The sequence below is a fragment of the Notechis scutatus genome, chromosome 3 (genome assembly GCF_049901735.1).
Source record: "Notechis scutatus isolate UNSWTSFEM ecotype Mainland chromosome 3, rNotScu1.2, whole genome shotgun sequence".
NCBI lineage: Eukaryota > Metazoa > Chordata > Lepidosauria > Squamata > Elapidae > Notechis > Notechis scutatus.
The window spans coordinates 8,191,268-8,217,848 of NC_142011.1; the positions used below are offsets into that span (position 1 = coordinate 8,191,268).

Sequence of the window (26,581 nt, forward strand, 5' to 3'; positions counted from 1 at the left end):
AAATTTGGGAAATGAATGAAATGTATCATCAGTTGGCATCTTTCCCTCTTTATGTCGGGATGGCCGTAAATCAATATTTCCCAACCGTAGCTATTTAGAGATGTGTGGACTTCAACTCCCAGCATACAATGCTGGCTCTGGGGTATTCTGGGAGTTGAAGTCCACACATCTTAAAATGGCTAAGGTTGGGAAACACTGCCTTAAACCCTGAGATCACAGGCTCATGTGCCAAGGTAAACATTGTGTTGTATATCTTATATATACAACTCTTGAGGTAGATTGGGATACAGGTTGTCCACCATACCTTAAGTAATAACATTCTTCTTTTTGTGAGATTATTGTTTAAGTCTGAAACCCTTCCTTCCTTCCTTCCTTCCTTCCTTCCTTCCTTCCTTCCTTCCTTGACCAAAGGAATTGCAAGAGTGGCTGGGAAACTGTCACAGAACACTCAAAATGAAGATCACATGATCACAAGCCAATCACCACAGTCGTTCCCTTAGTAACACGGTTGTTAAGTGAATCTGGGTTCTTCATTGACTTTGCTTGTCAGAAGATCACAGAATGGGACCACGTGATCTTGGGACACTGCAACCGTCATGAATAAGAGTCCGTTGTCAAGCGTCTGAATTTTGATCACACGATCATGAGGATGCTGTAACGCAGAGGTGGTGAATTCAGCAGGTTCTGACCAGTTCTGTAGAACCGGAAGCGGAAATTTTGAGTAGTTCCGGAGAACTGGCAAATGCCACCTCTGACTGGCCCCACCCCCATCTATTCTCTGCCTCCCATTGAGTCCCAGCTGATTGGCTGGGTCTTCTTTTGTTGCTCTGCAAAGGAGAACAGAGCTGGAAAGCAGGTTAGTGGGGTGGGGTGGAAATTGAGATTTTGCAGTATCCTTCCCCGAGAAGTGGGGAAGAAATGGGGATTTTGCAGTATCCCTCCCCTGCCATGCCCACCAAGCCACGCCTACCAAGCCATGCCCACAGAACCACTAGTAAAATGTTTTGAATCCCACCACTGTTGTAATGGTCATAAGTGTGAAAAACATCAAGAAGACACATTTTTCAGCGGCACTGCAACACTGAAGAGTCATTAAATAAATGATTGTAAGTCAAGGATGACCTGAGCAGGTAGATTCATGCTAAGCAGATCTTCTGAACCGGTAGCCAATCTGCTGAAATGTGTATTGTGCAAAAACAAGCGGTCTTTCTACACAAATCTCTTCATGAGTGGGATTGTTTTCCTCCTTGAAGATCTGCCGGCTTGGGAGAGTGAGTGGGAACATGGGAAGAAAAAGATTTGCTTTAAATGCGAAATTAAGGCAGAAGTACAACCATGCCCAAATAAACAGGAGAGTAAATCATATTTTATCGCTGTCTGCCCGGTTAAAATATTTACAGCCATTTGAAGAAAAATATATATATTTTTTGCCTCCCGGAAACATTAGTGGCATTTTAAAATTCATTTATGACCTCCACGGTTCATAAATATCTTAGATTTACTACCCCAAGATGAAAGAGTCACTTACCCCAAGATGAAAGAGTCACATTAATGTATTCTCATTTTTTCTCCAGTCGCTTGGGAGAGCAGCCGACCTGTGGATTGGAGTGGAAGGTTACTATGGCAACCAGGATGCACACGGAAGATTGCCGTTGTCAAATTATCACAATTAGATGGAGCGTAGTTTGAGTCTGTGAATGCTTAGAAGCAGGATTTTAAAAGCTCCGAGGTTACATTGTCTGTGCAGCTCTGACCAAACCACTTGGCTACCTGGAAAAATATGATACAAGGTGGATGGCAGGAATACATTCCAAAAAATAGATTGGGACTTTGTTTTGCAATACCTGTTTTCGGGTCTAAATTAGAACCTGGGATTCAAAGTGGAGGTTGGTTGTGTCAAGGCTCTGGTAGTTACCTCCCTACCCCCATTTAAATTAGATTTTCAAAGCTTAAATAAGATTTATTAGGAGTAGACATGCCGGTGCTGCCTGGGTGTAGCCAACTCTGAGACACATCATTCATTGTCACCCTTGACCCTGGTTTCCCCCCACCCCCTGGGTGTATCCTAATTCATATTCTCCAATGGGACACATCCATAGCCAAGAGTCATCAATCATACTCTCCAGTTAGAATTTTGCGAGGCGGCAATTCTAAAAGACCAGAGAAATATTTTATGAGTTGACAGGTTGTTTGCCTGGGCTAACTGGCATTGCCTTTACCTTGGTCGCCAGGGTGCTAATTAAAAGAAAAAAGCATAACGATGCATATTTCTTGAAGCTGGAAGCTGCATTCCTGGGTTGTTAATTTAACAAAAAGTTGGAAGCCAATTTGGACGAATGGATAAGGCACCAGGCTCGGAAGTAGGACACTGGGAGTTCTAGTGCTGTCTTAGGAAGGAAGCCAGCCAATTTGACCAATTACCAGGAAACTGTGAATTGTAGTCCCACCTTAGTCCCACCTTAGCCAATCAGGTTGTTGTTATGGGGAAAAGAAGAGAAAAAAGGTGTCTTGAATAAGTTGTGCCTTGAGTTATTTTTAAAAATAATAAAGGCAGTAAATAAACAAATAGATGGCTGGATAGATAATGATAGGTAGATAGAGTAGGTAGATGATAGATACATGATAGATAGATATAGGTAGGTGATAGATAGAAATTACAATACTAGACAGCACAGTATCAACAGTAGAGACCTTCAAATTTCTAGGTTCTATCATATCACAAGACCTAAAATGGACACTTAACATCAAAAAAGCACAACAATGAATATTCTTTCTGCACCAACTCAGAAAGCTCAAACTGCCCAAGGAGCTGCTGATCCAGTTCTACAGAGGAATTATTGAGTCAGTTATCTGCACCTCTATAACTGTCTGGTCTGGTTCTGCAACCCAACAGGACAGACACAGACTTCAGTTGATAATTAGGACTGCAGAAAAAACAGTTGCTACCAACCTGCCTTCCATTGAGGATGTGCATACTGCACGAGTCAAAAAGAGGACTGTGAAAATATTTACAGACCCCTCACATCCCGGACATAAACTGTTTCAACTCCTTCCCTCAAAATGATGCTATACTCCACACCAGAACAACTAGACACAAGGACAGTTTTCCCCCGAAAGCCATCACTCTGCTAAACAAATAATTCCCTCAACACTGTCCAACTATTTACAAAGTCTGCACTACTATTACTTTTAATTTTCTCATCACTCCTTATCACCCATCCCCTCCCACTTGTAACTGTGTGACTGTAACTTTGTCGCTTGTATCCTTACGATTTATATTGACTGTTTACTAATATGATTTGATCGCTTATTGTACCTTATGACTATCATTAAGAGTTGTACCTTATGATTCTTGATTCTTGACAAATGTATCTTTTTTTAATGTACACTGAGAGCATTTGCACCAAGACAAATTCCTTGTGTGTCCAATCACACTTGGCCAATAAAGAATTCTATTCTATTCTAAATATAGATAGAAAGATAGACACAATACAGAAGCCTGATGATGGCAGATGAGATTCTGCCGAAACGTTGCTACAACTTTAAAAGCACAACTATAATGACGTGGGAAAATACCCGAACAAAGCTGAATACCATGCATGTAAGTACCTGCGAAAACTTAAGAAAACAAAAATAGATAAATAGATACATACCGTGTTTCTCACAAAATAAGGCCGGGCCTTATTTTTTTTTGACCCCCAAAAAAACGGCTAGGCCGTTTTTTCAGGGGTGACTTAATTTCCTCCCCCACCTAGAGTAGCCGATACGCACGTACCTCGCTGCGAGGCCGCTTCTATTGGCCAATGAAAGCTCCCTGAAGGCAGAGTCCCCAGCTGCTTCGGGGCGAGGCGTGGCTGCCTGTGTCCCCTTGCCTTTAGGCAGTCTCTCTCGGGCGATGGAAGCTCCCCAAGTGCAGTCACCAGCCACTTCGATCGGCTGATAGAAGCGGCCTCGGGGCGAGCGCACACACACACTCCCCTTGCCGCGAGGCCGCTTCTATCGGCTGACGAAAGCTCCCCGAAGGCAGAGTCCCCAGCTGCTTCGGGGCGAGGCGTGGCTGCCCGTGTCCCCTTGCTTTTAGGCAGTCTCTTTCGGGCGATGGAAGCTCCCCAAGTGCAGTCACCAGTCACTTCGATCGGCCGGTAGAAGCGGCCTTGGGCGAGCGCACACACACTCCCCTCACCGCGAGGCCGCTTCTACCGGCCGATCGAAGTGGCTGGTGACTGCACTTGGGGAGCTTCCATCGCCCGAAAGAGACTGTGTAAAGGCAAGGGGACACGAGCAGCCACGCCTCGCCCCGAAGCAGCTGGGGACTCTGACTTCGGGGAGCTTCTATTGGGTATCGGGGTATTCTTGCCTAGGCTACCTGCAGGGCACTCCTAAAGGCAAGTTTTCTCCCCACCCACCCCGCCCTTCCCCCATTTCTCTTCACCTCGTGTAGTTCTAACGAACGATGTGAGAAATGGTGGGGAAACGCATGGATTAAATAGGCCTAAATTTGGGGGGGGGCGGGGCTTAATTTCACCTCATGCCTAGAAATCATGCTGGGCCTTCCTATTGGTGGAGGCCGTATTGTTGGAGAAACACGGTACATACATACATACATACAGTAGGTAGATGATAGATAGATGTAGATAGATATAGATATAGCTTCTTGAAAAAGCATCTCTGGGACACTGACAAAAATGATTTATGATTGTTTTTCTCACAACCATTGCAACATCCTTGTGATCACGTGATCAGAATTCGCACACTTGGAAACTGGCTCATATTTATGACAGTTGGAGTGTCCCAGGGTCATATTTTGCGTCCTTCTGAGGAACAAAGTCAATCGGGAAGCCAGAGTTACTTAATATGTGTTACTAACTTGCTTGGCAACGGAAATTTGGGGTTCAGTCCTCATAAGTCGAGGACTACCTGTAGCAATTGGGAATATTGCAGAAATAAATTGCCGAGAAAGACAAAAATGAAAGGGGAGCCAATATTATTAAACAGAAGCAGGCGCTACTGAATCTGCCATACCGTAGAGATTGGAAAAGACATCTTATTTTCGCTTGAATTTAATAAATTGGCTGATGAGCCGGCATGATTAATTGTGGCTTTCTAACAGTTCTGAATTGCTCCTTTGTTCCTGACGCTGAAGTGCAGTTTTGTGGTGGATTGACTAATCAAACACCATTCTGTTATATTATGTTGCCCTTTGCGTAAAAGGAAAACATCGCTTCTCCCACCTCTAACGCAAAACACATTAAATTTCAAGATGTTAACAGGAGGAATTAGCACATTCCTGGCAGGTGGCTGTCTGGAGTCATCCAATAAAGGGAGACCACTGAGGGTCTTGCCCAGGGAGGGAAGGTAACATCACACACCTGATGTGTCCTCTTGCAAATGATGATGTGAACGATGCATCATTCTCATTACTTTTATGCAGATGTCTCAGTCCAAACGACATCCTTCAAGTTTGTACTGTATGCCTATCCAGATAGTCCTCCACTTAAAGCCATTCATTTAGTGACTGTTCTAAGTTGCAACGGCACTGAAAAAAGTGACAATAGAATAGAATAGAATAGAATAGAATAGAATAGAATAGAATAGAATAGAATTTTTTATTGGCCAAGTGTGATTGTACACACAAGGAATTTGTCTTGGTGCAAATGTTCTCAGTATATATAAGAGAAAAGTGACATTCGTCAAGAGTCAAGAATCATCAGGTACAACACTTAATGATAGTCAAAGGGTACAATAAGCAATCAAATCATACTAGGAAACAGTCAATATAAATTGTAAGGATACAACTGACAAAGTTACAGTCATACAGTCACAAGTGGGAGGAGATGGGTGATAAGGAGTGATGAGAAGATTAATAGTGATAGTAGTGCAGACTTTGTAAATAGTTGGACAGTGTTGAGGGAATTATTTGTTTAGCAGAGTGATGGCATTCGGGAAAAAACTGTTCTTGTGTCTCGTTGTTCAGGTGTGCAGTGCTCTATAGCGTCATTTTGAGGGAAGGAGTTGAAACAGTTTATGTCCGGGATGTGAGAGGTCTGTAAATATTTTCACAGCCCTCTTTTTGACTCGTGCAGTATACAGGTCCTCGATGGAAGGCAGGTGGGTAGTAATTGTTTTTTCTGCAGTCCTAATTATCAACTGAAGTCTGTGTCTGTCCTGTTGGGTTGCAGAACCAAACTAGGCAGTTACAGAGGTGCAGATGACAGACTCAATAATTCCTCTGTAGAACTGGATCAGCATTGTTCCCAGGTCTCCTGGTGAATAGAACAGAATAGAATAGAGAGAAGGAATAGAAAAGAACAGAACAGAACAGAACAGGACAGGACAGGACAGGACAGGATAGCAGAGTTGGAAGGGACCTTGGAGACCTACTAGTCCAACCCCCTGCTCAGGCAGGAAATCCTATACCATTTCAGACAAATGGCTGTCTGGTTCTTAAAAACTTCCAGTGTTTACAACTTCTGGATGCAGGTTGTTCCACTGATTAATTGTTCTATCAGGAAATTTCTCCTTAGTTCTAGGTTGTTTCTCTCCTTGATGAGTTTCTACGCATTGCTTCTTGTCTTGCCCTCAGGGGCTTTGGAGAATAGCTTGACTTTCTCTTCTTTTCATATTTTCACACTTAACAACTGTTGCAGCATCCCCACAGTCATGTGATCAAAATTTGGAAGCTTGGCAACTGACTTGTATTTATTTATGCAGTATCCCAGAGTCATGTGATTACCTTCTTACAAGCTAAGTCAATGGGGAAGCCAGATTAATTTAACAGCCGTTTTAGTAACATAACAATGATGGGAATTCACTTAGCAACTGGCAAGGAAAATTGTCAAAAGTGGTCAAATAGGTCAAAACTGACTTAACTGTCTCATTTAGCAACACAAATTTTAGGCTCAATTGTGGTTGTAAGTTGAGGACTATCTGTACTGAATATCCATGATAGGATAATCTGAGCCTGATCATTTGCACCTTGAGTGAGAACTCTTGAGTTGTTTTGTTTGATCAAATGTTTTCCTGACTACCTATGGTATTCTTAGGAATCTTCTGCAGCACCCAAGTTCAAAAAGTCAGTATATTCCTTGAATTATGTCCATTCATTAAATGACCATTTAAAGTTACAAGTTAAAGTTACAAGTTTGTTGAAAATAATGACATGACTAGCCCTTGCTAGTCTGTAACGGTGTCCCCGGGGTAATGTGATCAAAATTCACATGCCTTAGGCCTGAAAGCTGGCTGGGTGACTTTAGGCCAATCACCAGGAGACAGTGAGTTCTAGTTCCACCTTAGGGATGAAATCCAGCTGGGTGACTTTGGGCCAATCACCAGGAGACTGTGAGTTCTAGACCTGCCTTAGGCATGAAAGCTGGGTAGGTGACCTCAGGCCAGTCACCAGGAGAAGGTGAGTTCTAGTTCCACCTTAGGCGTGAAAGCCAGCTGGGTGACTTTGGGCCAGTCGCGCTCTCTCAGCCCAACCCACCTAATAGGGTAGTTGTGCTGGAAATAGGAGGAGGAAGGAATACTGCATTAGATATGTTGCTGCCTTAATGTTTTGTTTTTTATAAAAGCAATAAACACAGGATATAAATAATAATAATTACAAGCAACTGGCTTCAGGGCCTCAGCTGGCTGCAATTCCAACAATTTCTGGTTGGGGAAGGCCTATTGTTTTCAGTTGTAGTTCACGGAGGGAGCCATTAGCTGTATCTCCGTCCATTTGGAAGCTTAATCAGCTGGTGGTGTTAATTCACTTGGGAAAGGGATGAGAATCAAATGTGGAGGTGAAAGGTGCTTTTTAGAGCTCGCCATTTGTCTTGGTTTCCCTTCTCTCCTCTGGGTAAACAGGTTTGAAATTTCCCAGGTGAGAATCTCTAGCATGAATAATCCCTATAGTCAAAAATCTTTCATCACCATCTGGTGAGGTTTTCATTTTCCATTGCAATGTTTCCTTGGAGAGAGAAGACACACAGTTGCTTTCTCCTCTTCTTGTATTTGCCCCAAGATTTGGATAAATCACCAGGAGATTGTGAGTTCTAGTCTTGCCCTAGGCATGAAAGCTGGCTGGGTAACTTTGGGCCAATCACCAGGAGATGGTGAATTCTAGTCCCAACTTAGGTGTGAAAGCTGGCTGGGTGACTTTGGCCCAATCACCAGGAGACTGTGAGTTCTAGTTCCACCTTAGACCTGAAACTTGGCTGGGTGACTTTGGGCCAATCACCAGGAGACTGTGAGTTCTAGTTCCACCTTAGACCTGAAACTTGGCTGGGTGACTTTGGGCCAATCACCAGGAGACTGTGAGTTCTAGTCTTGCTTGAGGCATGAAAGCTGGCTGGGTAACTTTGTGCCAATCACCAGGAGACTCTAAGTTTTAGTCTCACCTTAGTTACCAATCACTGGGCCAGTCACCATGGGGATGCTGCAACTGACTTTGGGCCAATCACCAGCTAGTTATGAGTTCTAGTCCCGCCTTAGACACCAATCAACATGAAACTGTGAGCTCTAGTTCCTGCCTGAGGCATGGAAGCTGGCTGGGTGACTTTGGGCCAATCACCAGGTGGCGATGAGTTCTAGTGTGCTTTAGGCTTAAAAAAATCATCTGGATGGCTTTGGACCAATCCGTCTCATTCAGTCCACCCTACCCTATAGGGGTGTTGTGGGGAAAATAGGAGGAGGAAGGAATATTTTGCTCTCGGCCTTGAGTTATTTATAAAAATAAAAAATAAAGGAGGGATAAAAATTGAAGGAATAATTGAATGAATGAATGAATGAACGAACAAATGAATAAATGAATGAATGTAAATGAGTATTAGCATTAGAGTTTGGTTTCCTAGTTTGGTCTTCCGTGGAGGGTAACTATTGTGAGTTGCATTGAAGAATATAAGGAACAAGAGTTTGTATAGGATGTTGGCATGCATTTTTATCAGTTGTCCCTCCGTGGATGTCTGGGGCTTTCCAGATGCTGACTGGCAGATTTTAGAATTGCTTATCTTCAAGGTTCCTGAGCCAGATGTAACCAGAAGCACATCTGCACTTGATATATATATTCCTGCTTCGCTGACCCAGAGCCTAAAACGAAATAACAATTTATTCCTCTCCTTAAGCAACTTGTTTGTCTGCCACAGTAGTCTCCCAAGAGGGATGAATAATCCTTTGGGGTGTGGGAAGGAAATATTAAAATGTTTATTTATATTCATTGTTTCCTCTCAGAATAAGAAACAAATTCAACTCTACTAGTGTCTCAGGTACAATATATTACAAATTATATATCTTGGGCAGTGGTGAGATTCAGCCAGTTCGCACCACTTCGGGAGAACCGGTTGTTAAGTTTCTGATCAGTTTTGTAAACTGGTTGTTGGAAGAAATCATTAGGACAGAGAACCGATCGTTAAATTATTTGAATCCTACCACTAATCTTGGGGTAAGATTTGTCATATACATAATAAATAAGTACAGTGAATACACACATATATATGGTATATAAAATCATACATTGCAATGACTTACCTGTCAATGAATACTTCAGCTTCAACCATAACAACACAAGAGCACACAATAGATACAAACTCAAGGTTAATCGCACCAAACTTGATTGCAGGAAATACGACTTCAACAACAGAGTGGTCAATGTCTGGAATACTCGACCTGACTCTGTGGTTTCTTCCCCAAACCCCAAAAACTTTAACCTTAGACTGTCTACTATTGACCTCACCCCTTTCCTAAAAGGTCTGTAGGGGGCATGCATAAGCGCACCAACGTGCCTACCGTCCCTGTCCTATTGCTTCTTTTTATTTTTCTTATATGTACCCATTTCATGTATTCATAACTATGTATATACTTGTACCTATTATCTTGTAAGCGATTGACAAATCAAAATAAATAAATAAAATAAATAATCTGTCAACATATATATTTATACATACACTACATATAGCAGTAGCAATAGCAGTTAGACTCATATACCACTTCACAGTCCCTTAGGGCCCTCTCTAAGTGATTTACAGAGTCAGCCTCTTGCCCCCAGACAATCTGGATCCTCATTTTACTGACCTCAGAAGGATGGAAGGCTGAGTCAACCTTGAGTTGATCAGGATTGAACTCCTGGCAGTGGGTAGTTAGTCTGCAATACTGCATTCTAACCACTGCTCCATTACGGCTGAATATACACGTGTATATTTAGCTGTGGTGGCGCAGTGATTAGAATGCAATATTCACATGTGTGCTTGTGTGCTTCTGTGTGTGTGTGTCTGTGTTTGTGAGTATCCTTGACTTATGACTCTAATGGAATCTGAAATTACCATCATGAGTCAGGCCAGTTGTTAAATGGATCATGCTGTACTCCTGCCTAATTTTATTACCTTTTTTGCAACAGTTGTTAACTGAATCCAATGGTTTATTTTTTGCCAAAACCTGGAAGCAAATACTGGTTTCTAGCAAACCAGCCCCCCCCCCCCCCAAATCATAAGCCACAGTCACATGACATGAGGAGGAACCGAGTCATTGCATCTCGAATATGTGTTATAAATCATCCTGGGAAGTTCTGCCATAACTTAGTACGGTTGCTAAGTGACTGGTCATAAGTGGAAGACTGTCATGCCCTTGTTGGAGTCTGATTCTGAGGGGGAGATTGAGCAGCTGACAGGAGGGAGCGGGAGTGTGGCTTCGGTATGTGTGGAGGAAATGGGGGAAGGGCACAGTCCGGCTGGGCTTCAGAGGAAGACCCAGGGCCACCCCCTCTTCATCCTAGGGCACGCAGGGAGGAAAGGAGATGGGAGCAACGTGGCTAATGGGAGAGGAAAGGGTCCTGATCCCTTTCATTAGTTGCAGCTGAGGGGAACAGGATCTAAGAAGGGCGTTTGCACACAGCACCTTGCTGGAAGCAAAGTATGCATTATTTTTGTCAAGGTTTATCTGGGTTTTGGCGTCCTCCCAACTGTGTGTGCTTTTTTATCTTTTGGAAGTCTGCAATTTATCACCCTAGCCTGCCATGTTCATTACTTCAGTGTGGTTTATGTCGGTTTTGTTATTTCTAATTTATCTTTACTTTGGGTTCGGACTGCATTTCTTTCCTTTGTAAACTGTTTTTGGGGAGAGTTTTTTTTCCCCAGCCAATGATAATTGGACATTGGAGGCCAAGTTGGAGGAGCTAAAGGGACTTTACCTATTTTTGTGACTTGCTTTTGTGCCACTCCCTGGGTCATCACAAAGACTATCTAACTATAGCAGCATGTTTTAAAATTATTTACGGATAAGTTGTGCAGTTAGAGGCATCCATGAGGATCAAAAAAATCAGGATGGAGGCTGTGGCTTTGTAATTGAAACAACATTCTTTTTTTTTTTTTAAACTGTGGGAACGGATGTAAAAAGGGCTGGGCCTCTGTATGCAAAAAAATTTAAAAAATGTTTGGGGAGCACTGATTAAGGTAAAGGTAAAGGTTCCCCTTGCACATACGTGCTAATTGTTCCTGACACTAGGGGGCAGTGCTCTTTATTACAAATCCAAAGAGCCAGCACTGTCCGAAGACGTCTCCATGGTCATGTGGCTGGAATGACTAAACGCCGAGGGCGCACAGAACGCTTCCCTTCCCACCAAAGTGGTCCCTATTTTTCTACTTGCATTTTTTTTTACATTCTTTCGAACTGCTAGGTTGGCAAAAGCTGGGACAAGTAACGGGAGCTCACTCCGTGACGCGGTGCTAGGGATTCTAACCGCCGAATTGTCGATCTGAATCCCTAGCTCAGGGTCTTAGCCACTGAGTGATTATGTGCCATCAATTCACTTTTCCATGTACAGATTGTCCTTGACTTACAACCGTTCGTTTAGTGACCCTTTGAAGTTATAACGGCCCTGAAAAAAGTGGCTTAGGTCCATTTTTCACACTTATGACCATTGCAACTGTCATGCTTAACAACATGTGTTAAGTTAAAAACTCACGTAACAAACATCTCACTTAGCAATAGAAATTTTGTCTCAGTGGTGACTGTAGGTTGAGGACTACCTGTATAAATGAACCAAACTGGCTGAGTTTGTGCCAAACACTAAGTAAACTATGAAAAAACACACCAAGTTTAACAGTAAATAGTAAACAGTAAACAGACTTTGCATGTTGTACAAATGCAATATCTGTCAGGGCTCCAGTAGTTACCCCCATTTAAATCCTGAGTCTCTAGCCGGATTTTCAAAGCTTAAATAAGATTTATTAGGAGTAGACATGCCGGTGCTACCTAGGGTTAGCCGACTCAGACACATCATTCATTGTCACCCTTGACCCTGGTTTTCCCCCACCCCCTGGGCGTATCCTAATTCATATTCTCCAATGGGACACATCCATAGCCAAGAGTCATTAAGCATGCTCTCTTGTTAGTTCGGTCACCTAGAAACTATCTATGAAAACATTTATGGAATGCAGTTTCGGTTTTGCAAGCTGCTGCACTGCTTCCCCCTCTCTTTCTGCTGGCAACTGTAAAAGACCAGAGAAATGTTTTATGAGTTGACAATATCTTTGCATTGTTGTATTAAATGGAAATGTCTTTCCCTGGACTGAACATAATGCGTGAATCTTGTTCAACTATTTTATTTTTTATTTCTCTTTCTGTCCTTCAGCCTGGCGACTTGAGTTCGAGCTAAAATGCTGTGTAGATCTGCACTTACCTTTGGCCAACCCCAAAAATATCAAATGCTTTTGTGAAATGAACCCAGATGCTGTCACTTCTTGCCAGCTTCTGTTTCTCACTTCTGAAGATGATCTAATTCTTAACACATTTTCCGTGATGTTTTGAAGTGGCATCATAACTTCATTAATATCCATGTTCCAACTTCTGGGGTATCAAAAAGCTATAGAGAATCTTGCAGTGGCTTAAGGGTAGATGGCTGTCCCGGTTTACCAGGCTGGAGTGTGATATTCACAAAATAGCTACTGCTGCAAAAAATTAAACAGAGCTGTGAATTGATTAATAATAATTAGATTTTTAATATCTGAAATTAGTGCATGTTTTTGGTGTCATTGTTCTGTGCAAAAATAAAATACCTGCTGAAAAGTACTTTATAACTCAGCTTTTCCTAACCTCCTCAGAATGCTTACATGGCCATTCTTTAACTGCTTAAATCTGATTTATACATATATCCAACACACCTCCTTCTATTTACCCCACAGCAATAACCCTCTGAGGTGGGTTGGCCTGAGAGAGAGGGAACTGGCCCAATGTCACCCAGCTGGCTTCCATGCTTAAGGCAGATCCAGAACTCCCAGTCTCCTGGCAATAGGTTGAAAGTTGCCCAACTGGCTTTGGTGACAAGGCTGGACTTGGACTCATGGTCTCTGGTTTTCTATCAGATAATCAGAGTTGGAAGGGACTTTGTAAGTCATCTAGTCCAACCCACCGCCCAAGCGGGAGATCCTACACCATTTCTGACAAATGGCAGTCCAATCTCTTCTTGAAGGTCTCAAGTGATGGCGCTCCCACAACTTCCGAGGGCAACTTCTGTTCCACTGGTTGATTGTTCTCACTGTCAGAAAGTTTCTCCTTATTTCCAGGTTGAATCTTTCCTTCATCAGTTTCCATACATTATTCCTTGTCTGGCCTTCGGGTGCTTTGGAGAATAGCTTGACCCCTTCCTCCTCTCTGGGGCAGCCCCTCAAATATTGGAAGGCTGCTATCCTGTCTCCCCTGGTCTTTCTCTTCATTAGACTAGCCCTGCCCAGTTCCTGCAACCCTTCTTCATATGTTTTAGTCTCCAGTCTCCTAATCATCCTGGTTGCTCTTCTCTGCACTTTTTCTAGAGTCTCAACATCTTTTTTATAATGTGGTGACCAAAACTGGATGCAGTAGTCTAGGTGTGGTCTTACTAAGGCTTAATATTAATACCTCACTTGATCTTGATTGTACCCTTCTGTTAATGCAATTTAGGATTGCATTGGCTTTTTGGGCTGCTGCCGCACACTGCTGGCTCCTATTTAGCTGGTTGTCCACTAAGACTCCCAAGATTCCTCTCACAGTTACTGCTATTGAGCCTGGTTTCACGCAGTCTATATGTGTCCTTTTGGTTTCTTCAACCACTAGGCTCTGATAAGCTTAACTTACAAAGTAGGCTACAATAAGTTATAAGCCTCCAAGGTCCCTTCCAAGTCTGTTATTTTGAATAACATGACTTTTCTTGATTGTGACACACAAATTTGCAATGTATCCAGGAGTGGAATTCTTCCGGTTCAGACCAGTTCAGGCAAACTGGATGTTAAATTTGCATCTCCTTCACCAAACTGGCATTTGAACCGACCGGCTGGCCCTGCCCACTCTGCCCCCTCTCCTCCCAGAGTCTCCAAGTGGCCCATTTTCGATGCAGGTAAGGGCAGGGTCTGCATGGAGGCTCTGGGAGGGGGGAAAAAACAGGCCTTCCGGAAGTACTGAAAGTCCAGAAACGGGCCTGTTTCCAGCTTCCGGAAGCCTTCCGGAAGTGCAGGGGAGGCTGTTTTTGCCCTCCCAGAGGCCCGCGGAAGCCTCCGGACTCCTGGGAAGGTGAAAAATGCCGTGGGAAGTTTCGATAGGCCACGCCCACCATGGCCACACCCACCCAGCAACAGGGCAGTGAACTGACTGCTGGGATTTTTGAATCCCAGCCCTGAATTATATCCATATGGGAAATAAAGTTCTCATAGAGATTTTATAAGTTGTCTGCCTATAGGATTTGTGGAGGGCATAAAAGACTCTTATTATTATTATTATTATTATTGTAGGGTTATTTATTAGATTGCTTATTAGTAACCCATGACTATCACTAAGTATTGTATCTTATGATTCTTGATGAATGCATTTATTTTTTTCTTTATGTACACTGAGAGCCGATGCACCAAAGACAAATTGCTTGTGTGTCCAATTACACTTGGCCAATAAAGAATTCTAATTCTGTCCTGTTCTGTCCTGTCCTGTCCTGTCCTGTCCTGTTCTGTTCTGCCTGTCAGCTTTGGAAGCCATATTGAGCATCTCGTCAGATGCTCCCACGCTGCCACATCTGAGGCTGGGAAAGCGGGAGGGGGAAATATATTGGAGTATATCTAGTTAGACATAATAACATTCTTTTTCTGATTCAAGGTCAGGTTGCCTTGCGCATAACTGAGAGGAAGTCTGAACTGGGGAAGGATGGTGATTGGGCCATGTGATGTGATGATGGGTGCAGGGGATGGATTTTGTAGTTTTTACTTATTGTAAGGAAGCCTGGAACTTTCAGATTCGGGATTCCACAGTTGTGCCAGTTATTATCCAAATAAAAGGAACTTTTGAGAGATGTCTGTCTCGGATTTATTGGCTGGAATGGAGGTTTGCTGGAACGCTGACACTGTTCTGTTCTATTCTGTTCTACCATGGGGCAGGAAATGGAGAAAACCAAACTCAAATCTGGCAAATGTTTAGAACATAAATTCCACGATGTCCGGAACAGAACCAAACATGTCTTTTGATTTAGTATAATTACAGACCTTTCAGAAAACTACTCAGGTTTATGGAGTTTACTGTCTTGGAATACTGCATCCTGTTCTGGTCAACACAATACAAAAAAGATGTTGAGACTGTAGAAAGAGTGCAGAGAAGAACGACAGAGATGATTGGGGAGCTGGAGGCTAAAACATAGGAAGAACGGTTGCAGGAATTGGGTCTGTCTAGTTTAATGAAAGAAAGACTAGGGGTGACATGATAGCAATGTTCCAATATTTAGGGGTCTGTCACAAAAAAAAGGGGATCAACCTCTTCTCCAAACCACGTGAAGGCAGGACAAGAAGCAACAGATGGAAACTTATCAAGGAGAGAAGCAACCTAGAACTAAGGAGAAATTTCCTGATAGAACAATTAATCAGTGGAACAACCTGCATCCAGAAGTTGTGGGTGCTCCATCACTGAAGGTTTTTAAGAAGAGATTAGACAACCATTTGTTTGGAATGGTATAAGGTCGTCTTCTTGTGTAGGAGTTTGGATTAGAACAGGGGTCACCAACCTTTTGGACCTCAGGGACCACTAAATTCATAATCTTAAATCCTGCAGACCAGAAATATGATCCTGTTTAATGAGCGTGGCTAGGTGGTCATGTGACTCGGGCGTGGTCACCTCGATGTCACTCATGTCGAGGGGCATCTCGCCAGCCTCTCCTTGCCCCTCCCCTCCCAGCCGCTCCTCACCAGCCCACCTGGGCTCCTTAGGGCCCCAACAGGAAGCAGTTGTCGGAGCTAAGCAGCCCTCAGGAGAAAGAGTTGGCCAAGCAGCTGGCTCAGTTCAAATTGGATCTGACCAAGAAGAAAGCTCAGCAGAAGCACCTCACTGAGGACTAGGAGCCTAGGCTTTCCAAGCAGAGGGAAGACCTGCGGGAGTGCAAGGCCAGGTCCCGGCACCTGGAGGCTCAGTGGGATGAGATGGTCAGCCAGTTTCAGGCCATGATGCAGTCCCACTGGAACGAGGCCCTCTGGCTTTTCGCCACTAGCGGCCCTTCCCTCCAGCCTTTGCCCAAAGACCCACACCAGGGGGCTGAAGCAGACCCCAAGTGGGAATTTCTGCCCCCCCTCTGACCCGCACAAAAAGACCCCGAAGCGGGAGACTCTTTGCAGCAACACAAACGTTTCTTGCATGCATCCAGCCCAGGGGCCGTAGTTTGAGGACCTCTGATTTAGTACAATATAAAAAATACAAATAATTTTTCTGCGGACCACCAAATTTTTTGTGTGGACTACCAGTTGGTGACCGCTGGATTAGAAAACCTCTAAACTCCCTTCCAGCTCTTGTTATTCTGCGTTCTGTTTTCAGGAGTCTCCATAAATTTCTGTGGTGGCCTCTAAGAACTGAAGTACCTTTCTGGTTGGTCATTTGTAACACCCATGAAGAAACTTAAGAGGAGCCAATTTACCACCAAGTTTTTGTTGGAAATTACAAGCCTGATTAATCAATCGCTGTACAGGTTGTCCTCAACTTACGACCACAATTGAGCCCAAAATTCATGTCGCTAAGTGAGACACTTGTTAAGTGAGTTTTGGCCCCATTTGACGACTTTTCTTGCCACATTTGTGACATGAATCTCACTGCAGTTGTTAAATGAATAACTGCTGTGGTTCATTGGCAGCAGGTGCAGACAACTGAGGTCTTGGAGAGCGAGGACTCAGATGAGGGGGCCTGCGTGTGATGCAGGACCATCAGGGAGTGGAGTACTGCCTTCGGAGCTTGTGGAGGCTGGCGGCAGTGATGAAGAGGTCCCTGAGGAGCCTGTGCCCAGTGCGCATGCGTGTAGGGCTGCTCGAAGGAAAGAGCAGCTGCAGCAGCATGGGCGACTTGGGAGTAAGGCTGCAAGGTAATGGCCCCTCCTTTAAGAGATAAAAGCCAGCTGAGAAACTGGAGTTCTTTGCAGGAAGCAAAGACGATTTTGCACTCAAGCCTTGCGGATGTTTGGAATATCTCAGTTGGTGTTTGAAATATTTCTTAGGAATTTTATCTAGTGTTCTTGGCAGCCTTGCACCACCTTGGCAAGGCTCATTCTTATCAGAGATAATTAATTTGAAAAACAGCCTTTTAACTGTGAAGGAACGGAATTCGTAAAGAATCATTAAAAGGTTTTGCTGTTACCTCCGTTTTGTGTTTGTTTCCTTGGAACAAGGTTTGAATCAGAACAATAACACGGTTGTGAAGTGAATCTGGCTTCCCCCTTGACTTTTCTTGTCAGAAGGTCGCCAAAAGAGATCGCATGACCCTGGGACACTGCAACCGTCATAAATGTGAGTCAGTTGCCAAGCGTCTGAATATAAATCACGTGACCCTGGGGATGCTGCAATGATCGTAAGTGTGGAAAAACGGTCATAAGTCAATTTTTTTCAGTCCCGTTGCAACTTTAAACGGTCACTAAATGATTTACTCTTTGTAAGTCGAGGACTACCCATAATGGCTTTGCAAAAGGCATTTAGAAGTTCCTAAATTGGGACTGGGTATTCCACAAAGAAAGAAAAAAAGGCAAAATAAAAGGCATCCTCTTAATTGTAAAGGACGTTTAATGAGTTATTGATATTTTATTGTGTCTGGAATACAATTAATGAAGCACTGGGGAGAACTAAGCAGATTTTTTTTCCAAGTGTGCCATAAATGACAATTTTGCTTGTTTTATTGCCTGGAACTGCATTTCTGAAGCCAAATATTTCTGCAGAAGGGAACTCTTGTCAGCATTCCAGCTGATGCTGACCAGAACTGTCACGTATTTTGATGGTGGATGCTGCTTTAGATGAAAAGGCACTAAATTTTGAAGCCTCTCCTGCTCCCTTTTCTGATATTTCTCCCGTGGAATCTGCATATTTATTTTTCATGCTGATTCATACGATCTCCAGACTTTCTGATCGTCTCCAAGGAGCGTCCTGTTCTTCAGACAGGGACATGGTGGCTTTTACCTCATGGGCAAACTTCCCACCCAAAAAAAGAAATGGAATTTGGGAATCTTGGACAGCAAACGGATTAATGGTAATTAAAGCCATAAAGGTCGTCCTTGATTTAGTTTGAAGCTATGACTGACCTGAAAAAGGGGAGTTATGACGTGGATTTGAAGTTCTGATGCTCAGAAGATGCACAAAGTTTTGCAGCATTTTGTGGTCATGCGACTGCATTATATAGTGGTTTTGCTGAAAATCGACACGTCCAATGTTTGGCAAAACTACAACCACAACTAACTATTGGCTCACTTTACAACTGCGTTCGCTTAATGACTGTTTCAAAAAAAGTCGTAGAATCAGGTCTGACCTGTTTTTTAACTGTTACGGCATATGACCATAATGGGCAGGCTCCATTACGGTCATAAGTTGAGGACTACTTGTATGTAAAATAATAGCATTAACTCTCTTTAAACACTTCAGAATTAGTCAAACTGAGAGGAAGTTTTGCAAATATATTGAGGTGGCCAGAATTTGACCCCAAATGATCGACTAGATTGATCTCTGGCCTACCTCCAATGGAAGAAGGACCCCTTTGAGGTAGGCCAGAGATCAATCCAGTCCAGGGTTCTTCAACCTTAGCAATGTTAAGACCTGTGGACTTCATCTCCCAGAATTCCCCAGCCAGCATGGGAAGTTGGCTGGGGAATTGTGGGAGTTGAAGTCCAGTAGTTTTAAAGCATGGCTGGCTGGAGAATTGTTGGAGTTGAAGTCCAGTAGTCTTAAAGCACGGCTAGCTGGGGAATTATGGGAGTTGAAGTGCACTACTCTTAAAACACAGCTGGCTGAGGAATTGTGGGAGTTGAAGTCCATTACTCTTAAAGCACGGCTGGCTGGGGAATTGTGGGAGTTGAAGTCCAGTAGTCTTAAAGCATGGGGAATTGTGGGAGTTGTAGTCTACAACTCAAAGTTGCCATGTTTTGACATCCCTGATCTAATCCATCATTTTGGTCAAATGGTGATCACCCCAGTGCATTTCCAAATCTCTCTCTTAGGCTTTCTTTCTGGAATCCAAAACGATTCACCCTAAGCACTTTCGTCCAAATAAATGGCGCGCCATTGATGCGGTGCCGGGCCGCGGCGCCCAGCTGATGCCGGTACCGGGCGCGGCGTCAAAAGGTTGGGGATCCCTGGTCTACAACTCAAGTTGCCATGTTTTGACATCCTGATCTAATCCATCATTTTGGTCAAATGGTGATCACCCCAGTGCATTTCCAAATCTCTCTCTTAGGCTTTTTTTCTGAATCCAAAAGCGATTCACCCTAAGCACAATTCTTATTTTGAGGAATCACGCTGAGGCTGAGAGACATAAAGGAATTGTCTCTCCATCCACCAGTCAGCAGATGGTCATTACTAATTTATCACGTTGTCTCCGTTGGTTCTGCAAATAGCCTGGGAAGGAGAAATTCAAAACATTCTATCACGTCTGCCTTTGCTCGAAGCTCTGCAGAACACCTCAAATCTACCTAGAGAAAATACTTTTAGTCCCCTAAATGCTTGTTTTGCCTTTTTAAAAATCTCATCAAGATCTATGGTATCTTTTTTGAGATGCAGTGATCGGATCACAGATTATGAAGAGCAACAGCTTCCTTACTGCATGTTTTCAACCTCTACGTTGGAAGTCCAATTGTTTAGCCCAGTGTCTCAATGGGTAGACGAGACCCTGGGAGTTATAGTAGTGTAGTTCTTAGGGTGCAGGTCACAAGTCTCTTTATTCAGCACCTTCAGAATTTGGAAGAGTCACTGAAAAAATACAGAAAGCAATAGCAATAGCACTTAGACTTATATACCGCTCCGCAGTGCTTTCCAGCCCTCTCTAAGTGGTTTTACAGAGTCAGCCTCTTGTCCCCAACAATCTAGGTCCTCATTTTACCCATCTTGGGAGGATGGAAGGCTGAGTCAATCTTGAGCAGGTCAGGATTGAACTTCTGGCAGTCGGCAGAATTACCCTGCAATGCTGCATTGTAACCACTGCACCACCATGACCCACCCTTCCTTCCTTCCTTCCTTCCTTCCTTCCTTCCTTCCTTCCTTCCTTCCTTCCTTCCTTCCTTCCTTCCTTCCTTCCTTCCTTCCCACTTAGCAATAGCACTTATATATTGTTTCACAGTGCTTTTACAGTCCTCTCTAAGCAGTTTACAGAGTCAGCATCTTGCCCTCAACAATCTGGGTCCTCATTTTACCAACCTCGGAAGGATGGAAGGCTGAGTAAGTCTTGAGCCTGGTGAGATTTGAATTGCCAAATTGCAGGTAGCCGGCAGTCAGCAGAAGTAGCCTGCCGTACTGCACTCTAACCACTGCGCCACCATGGCTCCTCAAGACTGCAATGAAGCCCAATAGTTCTGTTGTTCACTGAGACATTTGTTCAGTGAGTTTTGCCCCATTTTACGATGTTTCTTGCCACAGTGGTTAAGTGAATCATCGCAGTTGACAGATAAGCAACCTGATTGCAAGTGAATTTGGCTTCCCCCTTGACTTTGCTTGTCAGAAGTTCGCAAAACGGGATCCCATGCAACGGTCGTAAGTATGAACCCATTGCCAAGCATCTGAATTTTGATCATGTAACCACAGGGATGCTACTAAGGTCGTAACTCTGAAAAACGGTCATAAGTCACATTTTTCAGTGACGTCGTAACTTTGAAAGGTCACTAAATGAAATGTTGTAAGTCGAGGATTACCTGTAATTGTAAATTGAGGACTACCTGTAATTACTGAATCATATAAACATAACAACATCAAACCCAATCAGATATTCGCATAAATAAAATATAAAGAACCCAATTTTTTTAACTAATAAAAATAATAACGGGAAGGAATGACATGGTTTTAAATTTTTTTAGAAATACCTTCAATATCTAGGAAATAATCTTGATTTTTATGGGCGGCTGAGAGGGAACTACGTTTTAATTTTAAATTTTTAAAGCTCGATCATGTGACCGTGGGGAAGTTGCAACGGTTGTAAGTATTGGACTTACAAAACACTGACAGAGGGAGTATAAGGATAATTGTGAATTGCAATAGACAAGACAGCCAGTGTGGTATAGGGCAGGGATGGCGAACCTTTTTGTTGTGGTGTGCCAAATGCGTGCACGCGTCCCAGCACCCGCAATGTAATGCGCTCCATCCCCTATGCATGCGCGTGCAACACCCCCTTCCTGCCCCCTTACCTGCACTGCGCAGGTGCACGCCTCCCGGCTGATTTTCGGCCCATTTGAGGCTGCTTTTGCCCTCCTGGAGGCTTGAGGGAAGCCTCTGCAGCCTCAGGAGGCCGAAAAAACGGGCCTTCCGGAAATACAGGAAGTGCTGAAACGGGCCCGTTTTCAGCCTCCCCTGAGCTCCAGAGGCCCTCCAGAGGTTGAAAATGGGCACTTCCAGTATTTCCGGAAGGCCCATTTTTCAGCCTCACGAGGCTGCAGAGGTCCCTTGAGCCTCTGGGAGGGCAAAAACGGCCTCCAACGGGCTGAAAATCAGCTGGGAGGTGCGCACACACGCAGTGCAGGTAAGTTTGGCTGGGGGCTTGCATGCCTGCACAAATGCCATAGGTTCATCCTCATGGGTATAGGGTCTCCTGCTTGAGCAGGGGGTTGGACTAGAAGACCTCCAAGGTCCCTTCCAACTCTGTTGTTCTGTAAACGCTGCACTTGAGGTAATTAAAAAAAAATAACCTTCAAATGACTAGGGTGCCAATCGCACACACACTGAGAATCTCACCCATACAGGTAGTCCTCGACTTACAACAGTTCATTTTGTGACTGTTTGAAGTTACAACAGCACTGGAAAAAAAAGGGGGGGACTTATGACCAAAGGTGGCCAGAAAAGTTGTAAAATGGGTGGTATTGTAAAACTCGCTCAACAAATTTCTCACTTTGCCACATAAATTCTGGGCTCAATTGTGGTCGTAAGCCAAGGACTATCTGTATTCGAAGCTGAACTGACAGCAGTGCTATCCAAACCAGACAAATGCTTTCGTGTTGTTTGTATCAGCTGAGGTTTTGACGTTTTCTGCCCAGAAGTTGTTCTGCCTAGTCGCTTGACTCATTCTGCTGGTGGTTGATGTCATTTTTTTTTTTTTTTTGGAAAAGCAAAGGTGGTTTCATAATAGCCGAACCACCAGTTGCTGGAAATCTTGTGTCATAACAGACAGCAGATAATCAGAGTTGGAAGGGACCTTGTAGGTCATCTAGTCCAACCCCCTGCCTAAGCAGGAGACCTTACACCATTTCTGACAAATGGCAGTCCAATCTCTTCTTTGAAGTCTTAAGTGATGAAGCTCCCACAGCCTCTGAAGGCAACTTCTGTCCCACTGGTTGATTGTTCTCACTGTCAGAAAGTTTCTCCTTATTTCCAGGTTGAATCTCTCCTTGATCAGTTTCCATCCATTATTCCTTGTCTGGCCTACAGGCGCTTTAGAACAGGGGTGTCCACCCTTAAGTCCACAAGTCTTAAAGTTCCTTCACCCTGCTTTGTAAAATAGCTTGACCCTTACAATTTCTCTCTTCTTAGTGTCGCTTTAGCCCTTAAATTGGAAAAGTCCTAGACGCTATACCTGTCTCCCTTGCTCTTCCTTCGAGTCTTCCCACTTAGCACTAGCTGCATCCCGCCCGAGAGTTCCTGGATCAACAGGGTTTGATGTTGGGATCTTAGTCCCTACTATCACCGTCCCCTAATCATCCAGGTTGCTCTTCTCTGTACTTTTCTAGAGTCTCAACATCTTTTTTATAATGTGAACAAAACTGGATGCAGTACTCTGGGTGTGGTCTTACTAAGGCTTTATAGAGGGGTATTAGTACTTCCCTTGATCTCGATCGTACCCCTCTGTTAATGCAATTTAGGATTGCATTGGCTTTTCTGGCTGCTGCTGCATAGCTGCATAGGTGAAAGAACATTGCTTCCATTTTCAGTGTGTCTGAACCTACATGGATTCCCTCCCCCCCTCATCTTCTTCTGAGGCATACTAAAACCGCCGATGGGCTGTGTGATCACCCAGTGGTAGCCTGACAACGTCTTATTTACGGTGATGGGAACCACTGCGAACACATCTGTCTTGGAAGAACTGCTTAGGAGAACAGTAGGGTCATCCAGGGAGCAATTTGGGGGGAAACAGACAGCTGATCAGGCTTTCAATGTTTGTGTTGGGTGTGTGCGTGTGTCCATCAAACCCATGAAATCCAGAATGTTTTGAGTTCAGATGTCCCATTTCAATTCCCAGTTTGCTCTGTTCTGACTTCAAAAGAGTACTTTTGACCTTCTAGGAGTATTTTAAGCTCAAAACATCTGAGCCGGAAAGGCTACTTTAAATGTTCCAAACTGAGATGTTTAGAAATCGGAAGGTCTTACACATCTCCAGTTGTTTCTCTGTCTGTGCATGGATACATTCACTTAACACCTCCCTTGCCAGAGGTAGCACACTTCCCTTTTCAACATGTGTATTTATATCTCCTTCTTCTGGAGTGTGGGAGTATACATGAATGTATGTAAGGTATTCAGCTTTGTTCGGGTATTTTCCCACGTCATTATAGTTGTGCTTTTAAAGTTGTAGCAACGTTTCGGCAGAATCTCATCTGCCATCATCAGGCTTCTGTATTGTGTTCGTCTGTGAGTCAGGCTTTTACAGTTGTTTCAGTTTTAAATTTGGGGCTAGCCTACTGCTGTGCCAGAATGGTTTTTTCTTCATCCTGATTGGTTGGGAGTCTTGGTCCGTGTTTCTTGGTCTTGGAGTTTGCTGTGTCCTACTTGATTGGTGTTTCTAATATCTTCTGTCTGTTTTGTGGCTTTTTTGTGTGTCTTGATTGGCTGGCAACATTGTGTTCCTGTATTGGAGGCTTTTAGTGCAGAATGTATGTAAGTATATACAGTATTCTCTCTGTCTCTGTCTCTATCTCTGTCTCTGTCTCTCCCTCCCTTCCCCCCTCCCTCCCTCTCCCTCTCTGTTCTTCCTCCCCCCCACCCACCTCCGCTTCCATTCAGTTGTGTCCAATTCTCAGAGCTTGCCTGGAAAGATTCCTGCAGTTTCCTTGGCAAGGTTTTTGTTAAAAGGGGTTTGCCATTGCCTGCTTTCTAGGGCTGAGAGAAAGTGACTGGCCCACAGTCATCCAGCTGGCTTTCATGCTTAATGTGACACTAGAATTCACCATCTCCTGGTGATTGGCTCAAAATCATCTGACCGGCTTTTATGCTTAAAGGAGAAGTACAAAGAGGAGGAAGGAAGGAAGGAAGGAAGGAAGGAAGGAAAGGAAGGAAAGGAAGGAAAGGAAGGAAGGTAGGTGAGGACAGAGAGGGAGGAGGAGTACAATTAATAAGAGAAAGAGGATGATGATGATGAGGAGGAGTCGGTGAATGAGAAGATAGGTAGATGAGGAGAGAGAGGGAGGAGGAGTACAATTAGGAGGAAGAGGAGGAGGAGAAGGAGAAGAAAGGAAGATGACAGAGAGGGAGGAGGAGAAGTACAAGTAAGAGGAGGAAGAGAAGAAAGGAAGATGACAGAGAGGGAGGAGGAGTACAAGTAAGAGGAGGAAGAGGAGAAGAAAGGAAGATGACAGGGAAGAGGAGGAGTGCAAGTAGGAGGAAGAGGAGGAGGAGGAGGAGAAAGGAAGGGAAGAGGAGGAGTGCAAGTAGGAGGAAGAGGAGGAGGAGGAGGAGAAAGGAAGGTGACAGAAGGAGGAGGAGTACAAGTAGGAGGAGGAGAAGGAGAAGAAAGGAAGATGAAAGGGAGAGAGGGAGTAGTAGTAGTAGTACAAGTAATAAGAGGAGAAGGAACTACAATGGAGAGAACAGATAAAAGAAAGGTCTAGGGTACAAATGTAATTTGAAGTAGTGTCTCAGTCATAACCCTCACTAGTTTCAGGAAGACAAAAGGCTGAGAAGGAAGTGCATAAAGCGCACCAACGTGCCTACCGTCCCTGTCCTATTGTTTCTCCTATTCTTTTATTTTTCATATATGTACCCATTTCATGTATTCAAACTATGTATACTCTTATACTTATTATCTTGTAAACAATTTGCAAATCAAATAAATAAAATAAATAAATAAAATAAATAAGTGCAGTCAGGCTTGCACTGTTCTGTTACTATACACTTAGTTCTTGACTAATGACTATAATTAGCCCAAAATTTCTGATGCTAAGCGAGACAGTTGTTAAGTGAACTTTGCCCACTTTACAACTTTCTTTTTTGCACAGTTGTTCAGTGAATCACTGCAGTTGTTAAGTAAGCAACATGGTCGTTAAATGAATCGGGCTTCCCCATTGACTTTGCTTGTCAGAAGGTCGCAAAAGGGGATCACGTGACCCCGGGACACTTCGACTGTCACAAATACAAGTCCGTTGCCAAGCATTTGAATTTTGATTACCTGATCATGTATGGGGTGGCTGCAATGGCCATTTGTGTGAAAAATGGTCCTAAGTCACTTGTTTCATTGCCATTGTAAGTTTGAACAGTCACTAAACGAACTGTTGTAAGTCAAGGACGATCATAGCCTTATAATAAAAGTAGCGTTAGCATGCACCACTAGTTTTCTAGTCCAGTCTCCCTTGAAATGCTGACCTAAAAATTCCCATTTATATCAGATGCTTAGCTTGGTTCATTTTGGGTGGCTTTGGTCCAATACGCCAACCAAGGGTTTTGATTTTCAATATTGTGTGTGAATCGAGAAAAACATGCTAACTCTTTAATCATGTTAAGCCAGAGGTCTCCAAACTTGGCAACTTTAAGACTTGTGGACTTCAACTCCCAGAATTCTCCAGCCAGCATACGCCAAGTTTGGAGATCTCTGGAAATTGCAGTTTAAACTGCAAAGCCTTTAAAGTATTTTCCACTGAGCAACAAATATTATCTTTTATTGATACCTAATTCCTTTAGCTCAGGGGTCCCCAAACATGGCAACTTTAAGACTTGTGGACTTCAACTCCCAGAATTCTCCAGCCAGCATACGCCAAGTTTGGAGATCTCTGGAAATTGCAGTTTAAACTGCAAAGCCTTTAAAGTATTTTCCACTGAGTGACAAATATTATCTTTTATTGATACCTAATTCCTTTAGCTCAGGGGTCCCCAAACGTGGCAACTTTGAAACTTGTGGACTTCAACTCCCAGAATTCTGGGAGTTGAAGTCCACAAGTTTCAAAGTTGCCACGTTTGGGGACCCCTGG

At 43.6% G+C, this 26,581-nt stretch overlaps 1 protein-coding gene across 6 annotated transcripts in view; it reads left to right on the forward strand.

Moving 5' to 3' along the window:
• KCNQ2 (potassium voltage-gated channel subfamily Q member 2) overlaps positions 1–26,581 on the forward strand; it is a 126,591-nt gene that overhangs the window by 21,650 nt on the left and 78,360 nt on the right. The window lies entirely within an intron of this gene.